Consider the following 12,445-nt stretch of genomic DNA (forward strand, 5'->3'; position numbering starts at 1 on the left):
GAAAGCCAGAGTCATTTTCTGGCAGGTTATTAAAAGGCTACACATACGTTGAGAACTAAAAGATATATTAAATTTAGAGAAAATAGAACACTTCAGGGCTTTAAGAAAATAAAATACTAAAGAAAATAAAGAATTAGAGTTGAATAATTATTGCAAAGTAAAAATCAACAATTCCTAGGAAGAGAAATGCAAAGCTTTCATCATTAATGTTTTTGTAAAATTATAAACTATAAATACTATGACATGATTATTGCGTAAGTATTTAAAAGGTCAATCTCTTGTCAATATAAAGTTATTTTTAAAGTTTTTAAATAATTATTTGAAAATTATTTTTATAATTTATACAAATTTTCCCTCACTCCAAATTCAGAATTTAAAATATTTCAATATAGACTTTTCCTTCTATAGCAGTATTAGACCCTTTGGGGAAGCAAAACTCACGGAATATAATGTAATAAAGTCTTCTTAGTAATTGTTTTCAGTCTGTGTCACTTTCTCATACAGAACCTGAAGTGTATGTGAGCTTTGGCATTAAGCACTTTCTTTAAACCCTTGAACCGCTATAAGTCTTACAACTCACATCAGGCATGTTTGGTAATGTCAGATAAATTATCCTCCTGAACCACTAAGTAGCACTACTTATAATTAATGATGAATCTAAGTAAGCTAAGTGACTCTTTTGCAAGTAAGCTGTTATTGGAAAACAAAAATCTTAAAAAGAAAAGTTAATATCTTTATACTTTCTTTTAATTGGATTTGTTTTTCATAACATGTTTACCTGAAATTAACCTGGCAGTCTATGGCCAAGTTTTATTTTGACAATGTCATTAGCCTCAATTTCAGATAATCTTTTCCCATCACCTCATTCTTGTGTGTGTGTGTGTGTGTGTCTACACATAGAACAGAATGTGACCCATGAACATATATCCACTTAATTACACCAGAAATGAGAAACAATGTATCTAGGAAAGATGAAGTGAACAACAATATCAATCACGAATTTTACTATCAGTTTAATCTTGAGATTGCTGAAGATTTTAAAGGAGCTGAGAGTTCATACATTGTGCAATGTTTGTCTATACACTGTGTATTTTAAAGGTTTACTATATGTAACCATATAATGCCATGAACTTTATACACCTCCATTTATAATCATGTGTGTATAATCATACTAAATCTTCATTGAGTATCAGGAATTAAAATAATCTCTGTCCCTCCAAAAAATATACCATATCAAAATACTACGAACTAAAATATGGGTGGATACATAGATAAATAGATGCAGTCAGACATAATTTTAAGGCAAGTAGGTCTTAAATAAAACTACTTTAACTCAGATATTCTTTTCTTTACCTTTCTCTTCCCTACCCATCTTCATCTTCTCTATACTCCCTGCTATGGCTTAGATTCTGTCTTCTAAAATGATACACTGACTTCCTAACTCCCAGTACTGACAAATGAAACCTTATTCAGAAACAGGGTCTTTGCAAATGTAATCAAGTTAAGGTGAGATCATCCCCAATTAGAGTGGGCCCTAATCCAATGTGTCTGGTGCCCTTAGAAGAGGAGATAACAGACACTAGGAGGAGAACCACCCTATGAAAACACAAAGACACACAGACAGGAGAGACCACCATATGGGAAGATGGAGGCTGAGATTGGAGTTGTGGTGTGACAAGCCAAGGAACACCTTGGGCTACCAGAAGCTGGAAAAGGTGAAGAAGGATCTCCCTCAGAGGCTTTAGAGAGAGCACAGCCCTGTAAAGATCTTGATTCTGGACTTCTAGCCTCCAGAGATGTGAGACTATGAATTTCTGTGGTTTTAAGACATCTAGTTTCTGGAAATTTGTTAAGGCAGCCCTAGAAAATGAATATGTTCCCCCATCCCTTTCAAATAATTTATTTCTTAATTTATATAAACTGAGCCCTACACAGGTCCTGGGACTGTGCTAATCCTGGGACTACAAGAGTGAATTGGAGAGACATGACCCCTTTCTTAACAGAAATTACAATTGTCTTGGGAAGACAGAAGCTAAATAAGTACACATGCTCATGATATATGTGTGACAACCGATAAGAAAGTCCTTAGTGCTTGCTAGAAATCCTACTATAGTTCCTGGGACCTTAGTAAGTAAGGGACCAGGGGATGCTGGGGAGACAAGATTGCACGGCTGGGAGTCAGACAGATGGGACATTGATTGGGTGGTGCAGATATCTCTGATTGGTCAATGAGTCTGGTTCTGGGAGTGTGGAAAAAACTAAACAGGGATCAAATGCTGCTATCAGAATTGATCTATCAGCTGCCAACATGAAGAGCCTTTGCTGTGATAAAGCTGAGCAGGATCAGAGAGCAAACATGTGAGAAAGTCCCTTCTCCCTTTTTCAGCCTTCCGGTTTTCCTATGGGTCCTCTGTCAATAGATTCTGACAGGGAGCCAGCAAGCCAAGGATTAATGTGGTCATCATAGTCCCAGCTCTGGCCTGGGTGGGTTAGAAGCTGAGAGACAACAACTTAGTAACCTGTGCACTCAATTGTCTAAACATCCTCTCCTCTTATTCCTTCTCCTCATTTTTATTTAATAGGATTTAGTTTTAGAGTACTTTTAGGTTTACAGAAAAATTAAGCAGAAAGTACAGAAAGCTCTGGTACATATACTCTCTATTTGCCTCTTGCCCCCACTTTCCCCTATTGTTAACATCTTTCATTAGTGTGGTATATTTGTTCCAACTGATGAATTGATATTGATATTATTGTTAACGTCAAACATTTACATAAGGGTTCGCTGTGTTGTACAGTTCTGTGAGTTTTGACAAATATAAAATGTCATGTATCCACCATTACAGCATCATACTGAATAGTTTCACTGCCCTAAAAATCTCCAGTGCTCTACCATTTGTCCCTCCCTCTTTCTCTCCTCCAAACCCCAGCAACCACTGACCTTTTTACCATCTCTATAGTTTTGTTCTCATTCTCTTTAAAACTCACTCCAATCAAGGTTTTATCTTCAAAACTCCTCTTGTCAAAGCCATTGTCACCAAATCCAAAGTTCAGGTCTTAAATATCATCTTGTTCAATCCATCAGAACATTTGAGACAACTGACCTCTCCCTATTTGTTCAAATCCATTCTTCTTCACCTAGTATCTGAACACCAGTTTCTGGGGTGTCCATCTATCTCAAAAACAAGTCTAATTTTTTTGACTCCGCCTTATCTTGCCAACCTCTAAAGTTTGCAGTGTCTGGATGTCTTCTGATCTTTCTTCATCCTATACTTGCTCCCAAAATAATGTCATTTAGTCTTAGTCTTTAAATACCATCTATTTTCAGATGACTCAAAAATGAATACCTCTACCCTGGAACCTCCCTGCTAAACTCCAGATTTTTGTATCTGACTCTCAACTATTTGGTTGACTATCTCTATTTTGTATCTGACTATCTCTATTTTGTATCTGACTATCTCTATTTTGTATCTGACTATCTCTATTTGGTTCCCCAGTAGTTATCCTGAACTCAGCATGTTCTAAGGGGAATTGTTTATTTCATCACCATCAGCAGCAGCAGCCCCTTTCTACATCCCACCCTTCCAAGAGTTTCTCTCAGTTTTCTACTTTGTAGTATACAACCACTCTATTCCATATTCTGTATAGTTGCTCAGACCAAAGAATTGGAATAATTCTTGACACTTCTCCCACCTCATATTAGCAAATTCTGTTGGCTCTATCTTCAAAGTAAATTCAGACCCCAGGCAATCGTCAGCACTTCTACCACCCTTGGGCAGTCACAGTCATACTTTTCAGGACTATTGTAATAGCCACCTAACTAGGCTCCCTGCCCCTACTCTTTCCCCATCAATTCTGTTTTTAACATAGCAGCTAGAGTGATCATTCAAAATATATGCGAATTGTGTTTCTCTTCTGCTTAAGCTAACCAACAAATTGGTTGTTTCTCTTCTGATTTAGCCAACCAATGCCATTGCATCTTAACTCAGAGGGAGAACCAAAGGTCTTATCTTGGTTTCCTAGTTGCACTGTAGTAACCCATCCCCGCTCCAGCCTCATCTCCTCATATTTACCCCTTCATTTGCTTCACTCCGGCCCTTCTTCTTATTTAAGATCAAAATCCGAACTTCTTACCATGGTGTCTACATGTTCTGTGAGTTTTCCTTCTAGTGCTTCCCATGCTCTCTTCGTTCACTTGGTGCCTGCCATATTGGCCTTCTTGCTGTTCCACAAACATCAAGTCCATCTTACCTCAGGGCCTTTGCACCAGCTGCTGCCTCTGCCTGGACTCTCTTTCTCCAGAGAGCTGCACATTTTGTCTCCAATCCTTTCAGCTCTCTGCTCAAATGGCACTTTTATCAGCAAGGCCTTCCTTCTTCATCCTATGCAAAATAACAGCCCCACTATTACTCTTCACATTTCTCTATAGTGATCAATGCCTTCTGAAGAAGAATTCCCTTGTTTATTTTCTGAAGAATTCAAACTGGCTGCAGAAATTTGCATAAGTAAAGAGAATCAGATTGTTAATAGTCAAAACTATGAGAAAAATGTCTTAAAAACATTTCAGAGACCTTCACAGCAGCCCCTCCCATCAGAGGCCTTGAGGCCTAGGAGGAAAGAATGGTTTTATGGGCCAGGCCCAGGGCCCTGCTGTTCTGTGTAGCCTTGGGACATGGTGCCCTCCATCTTGGCTACTCCAGCTCCAGTCATGGCTAAAAGGAGCAATGGTACAGCTCAGGCTGTTGCTTCAGAGTGCAAGCTATAAATCTTGGTGGCTTTCCCATGGTGTTAAGCCTGCAGGTATGCAAATTGTGAGAGTTGAGGCTTGGGAGCCTCTGCCTAGATTTCAGAGGATGTGTAGAAATGCCTGAACATATAGGCAGAAGTCTGCTGCAGGTTCGGAGCCCTCATGGAGAACCTCTACTGGGGCAGTGCAGAGAGGAAATGTGGGGTTGGAGTCCCCACAGAGTCCCCACTGGAGCATTTCCTAGTGGATCTGTGAGAAGAGGGCCACCATCCTCCAGACCCAAGAATAGTGGATCCATCGACAGCTTGCATTGTGCACCTGGAAAAGCTGCAGGCACTCAGTGACGGCCTATGAAAGCAGCCACATGAGCTGTACCCCACAGAGCTACAGGGGTGGAGCTGCCCAAGATCTTGCAACAGTGTTGTCTGGATGTGAGACATGGAGTTAAAGAAGATTATTTTGGAGCTTTAAGATTTAATGAATACCCTGCTAGGTTTCAGACTTGCATGGGGCCTGCAGTTCCTTTGTTTTGGCCAATTTTTCCCTCTTAGAATGAGTGTATTTACCCAATACCTGTACTCCCATTGTATCTTGGAAGTAACTAACTTGCTTCGATTTTACAGGCTCATAGACAGAAAAGACTTGCCTTGTCTCAGATGAAACTTTGGACTCTGGACTTTTGAGTTAATGCTGAAATGAGTTAAGACTTGGGGGGCTGTTGTGAAGGGAGGATTTTATTTTGCAATGTGAGAATGGCATGAGATTTGTGAGGGGCTAGGGTGGAATGATATGGTTTGAGTTTGTGTCCCTGCCCAAATCTCATCTCGGATTGTAATCCCTGGTATTGGAGAAGGGGCCTGGTGGGAGGTGACTGGATAATGGGTGTGGGTTTCCCCCTTGCTGTTCTCATGATAGTGAGTAAGTTCTCACCATATCTGGTTGTTTAAAAGTGTGTAGCACCTCCCCCTTAGCTTTCTCTTCCTCCTGCTCTGGCCATGTGAACAAGTGCCTCCTCCTCTTCACTTTCCACCATGATTGTAAGTTTTCTGAGGCCTCCCCAGCCATGCCTCCTATACAGCTTGTGGAAATGTGAGTCAATTAAACCTCTTTTCTTTATAAATTACCCAGTCTCAGGTAGTTCTTTATAGCAATGCAAAAATGAACTAATATAGATGTGTTTTATATAGATAATTGTCCATTTAGCCATAAATTAATGAATCGTGAGAAACTATATTTGGACCCAATGAAAAGGAATGAAACTTACTAAAGGTCAACTGCTCACTTCCTGAAGAGATCCCCAAAATAGCTTGTTGATAAAGCAAAGCCACATTTATTGTCTACTGCCATAAATAAACTAGGATCTTGAAGGTTGATTATTAGTGTGTTAGAATAACAAGGTTAAAGGCAAAATATTAATTGAAGTTTTGATTCTGGTTTAATGTATCTGGTTATATTTTAGTGTGAATGCCTGATAATTTAGGTTCGGTGGACCCAGCAAGGGGAAAGTTTTGAAGCAAGCCTTGAGTAAGGCTTGTGAACAATCTAACAATCACAATTGTGTGATCTATTGAGATACCCTGATAAGGGCAAGTTAAGGAAAGTTATTTGCCACTTCATCTTCTAGGCAAGACTCTTCTGGAATAATGCAATCAGTCAAATACAAAAGCCATGTAAATATAGATCATATTCTCCACAAATGTGATGTGTAATATATGTGGCTTTGGGTCCCATCAGAGCTCTTAAAATTTGAATTCAGTAACTGGATCAATTTTGAGTTTGTGTTTTTTTGTGGTGGGGTGTGTATATTCCATGTAAAAGGTTATACATTTTTAAGACATGTGTTTAAAGGAGAATATGTATGGCTATTGGGTAGCTTAAGGAGTATTCTGCAGACATTTGTGTTTGTTTCCAGAATCTATTCTGCTTTTCCCATTAGTGCCTGATTTCCATTTGTGGATCCATGTAGTTGTAGGGAAGCTCTTTCCCCTCCTGAATCCTGTGGACAATGTAACAAAAACGAAGTGATTCACATAGTTTCTTTGCCTCACAGTGACAGGCTCTCATGCTGATTGGTTCAGACAAGTGGCTCAAGTCTGTCTCATGAGACTGAATCTTGGAAGGATTGCTGAGAAGGCTGGCCTGTGGGAAACCAGTTTAAGGACAAAGGACACAACTCAGAGAAGAGGGCAAAACAGAGAGAATCCCAGGGAAATGCAACTGCAGCTCTGATAACATGATAAACCTGTAGATTATACCACACTTCAAGGGTGCTTGACCTCTAGACTTTCCAATTTAGTGAATTAACAGCTCCACATTACTTTAAGTCAGATTGAGTCAGATTTTCTTTTACTTACATCTTGACTGTTTTCAAGCATATTGGTTTTCTATTGCCACTGTAACAAATTACCACAGACTTGATGGTTAAAAAAAATATTTTCATACAGTTCTGAAGGTCAGAAATGCAAAATAAGTCTTAAATAAAAATCCAGGATGCCTGGTGCCTCCTAGAGGCTCCAGGGGAGAATTCATTTCTTTCTTCTTCCAGTATCAGGAAGCTGTTGGCACTCCTTCGTTCATGGCTGCATCACTCCAATCTCTGCTTCTATCATCACATAACCTTCTTCTCTTTTTTTAATCTCCCTTACTCCCTCTCCTGAAGACCCTTGTGATTACATTGGAGCCACCCCAATAATCCAAAATAATCTCATATCTATCAGATCTGCAAGAATCTTTTGCCATATAAGATATTCACAGGTTCTAGGGATTGTACAAGGCATCTTCAAAAGTTCATTAAGTTATGAAACAACTATGCTGGATTGCATTTTTTACACTAAAGTAAACTCATGCCAACTTGTTATAACATGTTTAAACATGATCTAGTTGAGGCACTAAGAAGAATAAGACATCAGTTTGAAAAGAGCCCTGTTCAGAGTAATACTTTTGCTAAAATTTAAGCAAGAGCAAAATCAAATTTATGGTGAAACTTTGGTGGAAGAATGGTGAAACCATTGATAATTTTTGAAAAACGTATGGAGAAAATGTTCCAAAGAAATCAGTAGTTCACAAATGGATAATTCACTTTAAGAAGGGATGAGACAATATTGAAGATGAAGCTTGCAGTGGCAGATCATCCACATCAATTTGCAAGGAAAAAATTCATCTTGTTGATGCCCTAATCAAAGAGGACTGATGATTAACAGAAGAAGTAACAGCCAATACCATAGATATCTCAACGGGTTCAGCTTACACAGTTCTGACTAAAAAAATTAAAGCTGAGCAAACTTTCCACTCAATGGGTGCTAAAATTATTGCACCCAGATCAGCTGCAGACAAAAATAGAGCTTTCAATGGAAAGTTTAAACAATGGGAGCAAGATCCTGAAGAATTTCTTTGAAGAACTGTAACACGAAATAAGACACAGCTTTACCACCAGTACAATCCTGAAGACAAAGCACAATCACAGCAGTGGCTACCAAGAGATGAAGTGATCCAGTCAAAGCAAAAGTGGACTGGTCAACAGCAAAGGTCATGATACCAGTTTTTTTAGATGCCCAATGTATTTTGCCCATTGACTTTCTGGAGGTGTGAAGAATGATTACATTTCCTTATTATGAGTGTTTTGAGGAAGTTAACCAAAGCTTTAGCAGAAAAATGCCTGGAAATGCTTCACTCAATAGTCCTTCTCCATCATGACAATGCTCCTCCTCTCATCAAACAAGGCCAATTTTTTATGAGAGTTTGATGACAAATCATTAGACATCCACCTTACAGTTCTGATTTGCCTTCTTCTGAATTGTTTTTGTTTTCTAATCCTAAAAAATCGTTAAAAGGGCCAAGTGTGGAGGCTCATGCTTATAATCCCAGCACTTTGGGAGGCCAAGGCAGGAGGATCACTTGAATCCAGGAGTTTGAGACAAGGCTGGGCAACAAAGTGAGACCTTGTCTCTACAAAAAAATTAAATTAGTTGGGTGTGGTGGTGCATACCTGTAGTTCTAGCTACTCAGGAGGCTGAGGCAGGAGAATTGCTTGAGCCCAGGAGGTTGAGGCTACAGTGAGCAGTGATCATGCCACTGCCCTCCAGCCTGAGTGGCAGAGTGAAACCCTGTGTCAAAAAAAAAAAAAAAAATCCTGAAAGGGTACCCATTCTTCTTCAGTTAATAATGTAAATACTGTAAAAAAGACTGCAGTCACATGGTTAAATTCCCAGGACTGCCAGTTCTTTAAGAATAGATCAAATGGCTGGTATCATAATTTACAAAAGTGTTTTGAACTTCATGAAATTTATGTTAAGAAAAAAATCTTAATTTTTAAAAAATTTTCATCTTTTTCTTTTGTTAAAAAGAAAAAGCCTGTTTATAAGAATGTTTTTGTCTTTTAATTTCATTTTTCTCCATGAACTTTTTGAAGTCCCCTCATACATGGACATCTATGGGAAGACAGTATTCAGGCTGACACACCAAGTGATACAATTTTTGTAAAGAAGAAAATAAAGAAAGAAAGAAAAAGGAGGACATGCTCCAAACCGTTAATGTCACTTAGTGGTGAGTTAATAGATGAATTTCACTTTTAAATTTTACTCCCTTGTGCTTCTTCCAGCTTTACAAACACATAAACACACACAGACGACTTTTTTATAAGAAAAAATAATGAATTTTAATACCTATAACAAATATTTAAAAATTGAAATTAATTCTTAATTCAACAAAACTCTACAATCTACAAAGGAAAATTAAACATTATATCACTAAAACTTGTAGAAAGGGTAATTTTGGCTCAGGGTGGTGCAAGTAAGGTATCTAAATATTAATAGATGGCATGGTGGTTTACCAGGAATTACTAAAATTCCTTGGAAACACCTTCCTCACCCACATTTCCCTATTCTGCTATTTTCAACTGAATTTCCTTTAATATAAGACACTTAATATTAGTAAATAAATTTAGCATAAAATTGCTCCTGGGGGAGTAAAAATCTTCATACAAATGCCTACTAAGTACATCATTAAAAAGCAAATTTGGGGAGTAGAAGAGTTTCTGAGAGATGGGATATATGTGGAAAGGGGTATAACAACGAAGAGCAAAGATGCTGGAAGCTGTTACTCCAATTACCTTTTCTTCAATGACAAAATCCTCCAAACTCTCAGTCAAGGTCCTGAATGTGGACCTAAAATCCACTTTCTCCTCTCACCTCTAATTCCCATGAGTGCTGGCCAATCCTAAAATATAGCAAACCAAGCTCTGGAGCAGGTCTTGCTGCACAGAGTTGATTATGTTACCGAAGATTGATTCAGGAGAAAATGAACCACTTTCAGTGAATGCTGGAAACCATTATTTCTCTTTCTTTATCACATTAGCAGTCTATGGAAGAGGGAAAACAGAAGCATTGACGGCTTCACCCACCATGCCAGAATATCAATAGGCAACTGCTCTCTGCTGACTTTCTTTGTTTTTCACTCATTCCTAGTATTTCCTGTGTCTCTCCTTTGGTCAAGTTATTGTATTCCCTGCATGTCTCCTATCCTCATTTCTCCTAATCAGGCCAGTGTTATTAGGAGAACTGAACAATAACATGTTCAAAGCCCTAATCAAATGCCACCTCCCTCAAAATCTTCCCTGATCCTTCAACTGGAAATAATCTCCCCTGTGAGTAATCGCCAGAACCCTTTATGTTCATTTTCCTTTGGGTAATTATAACTACCTCATCCACTGTTACTTTCACTATGACTACTATTAATATTACTACTTCTACTACTATTGCTAATAACAGTGATATCAGTATTTATTAGGTCTTATTATGTGTCAGGCATTTTCTGTGCTTTGCATTTATTAACTCAATCCTGGAAGGCAGCCACTGCCTTCATATGGAAACTAAACTTGTGGAAACTAAGCTTGTTCTTTATGGAAACTAAAGTTGTTCTTTCAATGGAAACTGAACTTGTTCTTTATATGGAGAGGTTAAGTAACATGCCAGAGTCTTAAATGGGAGAGCTGGGATCAAACCCAAGCAATTTGTTCCTGGGGTCTGCATTCCTAATGAGTGTACAATACAGCCTATCTTTTCATTATGTTACATTGATTAATAATGCACATGCCTTTTTTCTAAAACCTTTTGAATTAAGAGTCATGTCTAGAACATCCTGTTTTGACCTACAGTGCCCAGAACAAACATAAGAAATAAACCTTTCCCAAATGAACGAATCAGCTTTCCCTCCAGTATTCTTGATATTGTGTGTTGTACCTCAGGCAAATATTAGAATATGAAGTACAGTTTTAGTAGACCGCCCTGTGTCTTATGACAGGATGATGTAGCTGGGTAGTGTCCCTACTTCCTTAGAAATTCTTTGTCAGCTTTCCAATATAGTGGTATGTAAATTTACTTACTACTTCTGAAACGACCCAAATGTACACACACACACACACACACACACACACACACACACACACACACACACACAGTGTATTTTTCTTTATTTTCTCTGACCTTATCTTGCTTTCAAGCCCGCATTACCACTGACAGGAGGGGAAAAAAACAAAACAGGCTTGTCAATAAGTAATTCAGTCTTTTCTAGTTTAAATAGCCTCTTTCTGGATAATTCATGTCTTTTGAGTTACTGCCATGGGTTTCAGATGTGATGCCCTTCGCCACCCTCCTCCCAAGGTTTCCTTCCCTTTTGCCAGGGTGATTTAAGGTCCCAGGTGATGTAAGTGGTGTAGAGTACAAAGTGTGTATCCAGAACTCGGAGGGCCTCTGTTCGTCTGCACCGGCTCCGGAGGCATCCAGAGGTGTGCCTCACATTCCGCTCTATGCTGAGGTGAAGACCTGATGCCCGCTGGCTGCCTCAGCCCTCCCCAGCTCTCACTAATGATGCTCTGAGGTCTGCCCGTGACTCCAGTTTGTGTGGTCTATCAGTCAGGTCTCCGTCCCAGGGTTACTTCGTTTCTTGTCTCAGCACTACTTCAAGCCTGTAAACTAGAGCATCTCCTGCGGCCATTTTTACCCCAGCACTCAAGAGCCTCTCAAAGTCATTTGCAATGCTCTGCCACCTTGTGGTTACTCTAAGAAATCTTCATCTTTTTCAGGCCACCCGCTGGGAAACCCAGAAGCCTCCAATTGCCTTTTCCCCGACATGATCTCAGTGCTTCAGAGGCTCTCTCCAGCACCACCCACCACCACCGCCGCCCCAGCACTGCCAAGGACAAAGCAAGGACACCCAGAGTAGATTGCTTTGCTTTCCTCTTCCTTTCCGTGGTTTTTAAGCCTCTTCATCAGAAGGACTTTCTACTCCTTCCTGTCTCGTGGGGCCTCATAACTGTCTTTCAATTTACAAATGCCTTATAGTAAAACACTATGATATGAGTCATATATAGGTGTCTTGATTATATGAAAGGAAATTATTATACTCCAAGAAAAACTTTCGTTTCTCTAAAAGTTACGATATCCAAGGCAACTGTTTTTCTGAGTGCTCAAAAAATGTCTAATTTGACATTCAAAGCTGAGCAGTGACTTCTCTATGTTAGGTTCTGTCTATTCTCACCCTGAAACAATCGAAGCCTACTCAATGGATACAGAGACCCAGGACAGTATAATTTATATAACTTATAACAATTAATAATTAATATACAAAAATTAATATAACTTACGAGGAATAAAATAGATGATTTATTTTGAAAGTATTCCTGTTATGGAGACACAAATCAAAGTC

At 39.0% G+C, this 12,445-nt stretch overlaps 1 protein-coding gene and 1 long non-coding RNA gene across 2 annotated transcripts in view; one reads left to right on the plus strand and one right to left on the minus strand.

Annotated features, from left to right (window-relative positions):
* GPRIN3 (GPRIN family member 3) overlaps positions 1-12,445 on the plus strand; it is a 492,222-nt gene that overhangs the window by 276,938 nt on the left and 202,839 nt on the right. The gene's annotated exons all lie outside the window — the stretch shown is intronic.
* LOC129491699 (uncharacterized) overlaps positions 4,317-12,445 on the minus strand; it is an 88,796-nt gene continuing 80,667 nt past the window's right edge. Inside the window, exon 4 of the long non-coding RNA XR_010113835.1 lies at positions 4,317-4,379. This is a non-coding gene — a long non-coding RNA (uncharacterized lncRNA). The remainder of the gene's footprint in view (positions 4,380-12,445) is intronic.

This window comes from Symphalangus syndactylus, chromosome 10 (genome assembly GCF_028878055.3).
Source record: "Symphalangus syndactylus isolate Jambi chromosome 10, NHGRI_mSymSyn1-v2.1_pri, whole genome shotgun sequence".
In the NCBI taxonomy this organism is placed as follows: Eukaryota; Metazoa; Chordata; class Mammalia; order Primates; family Hylobatidae; genus Symphalangus; species Symphalangus syndactylus.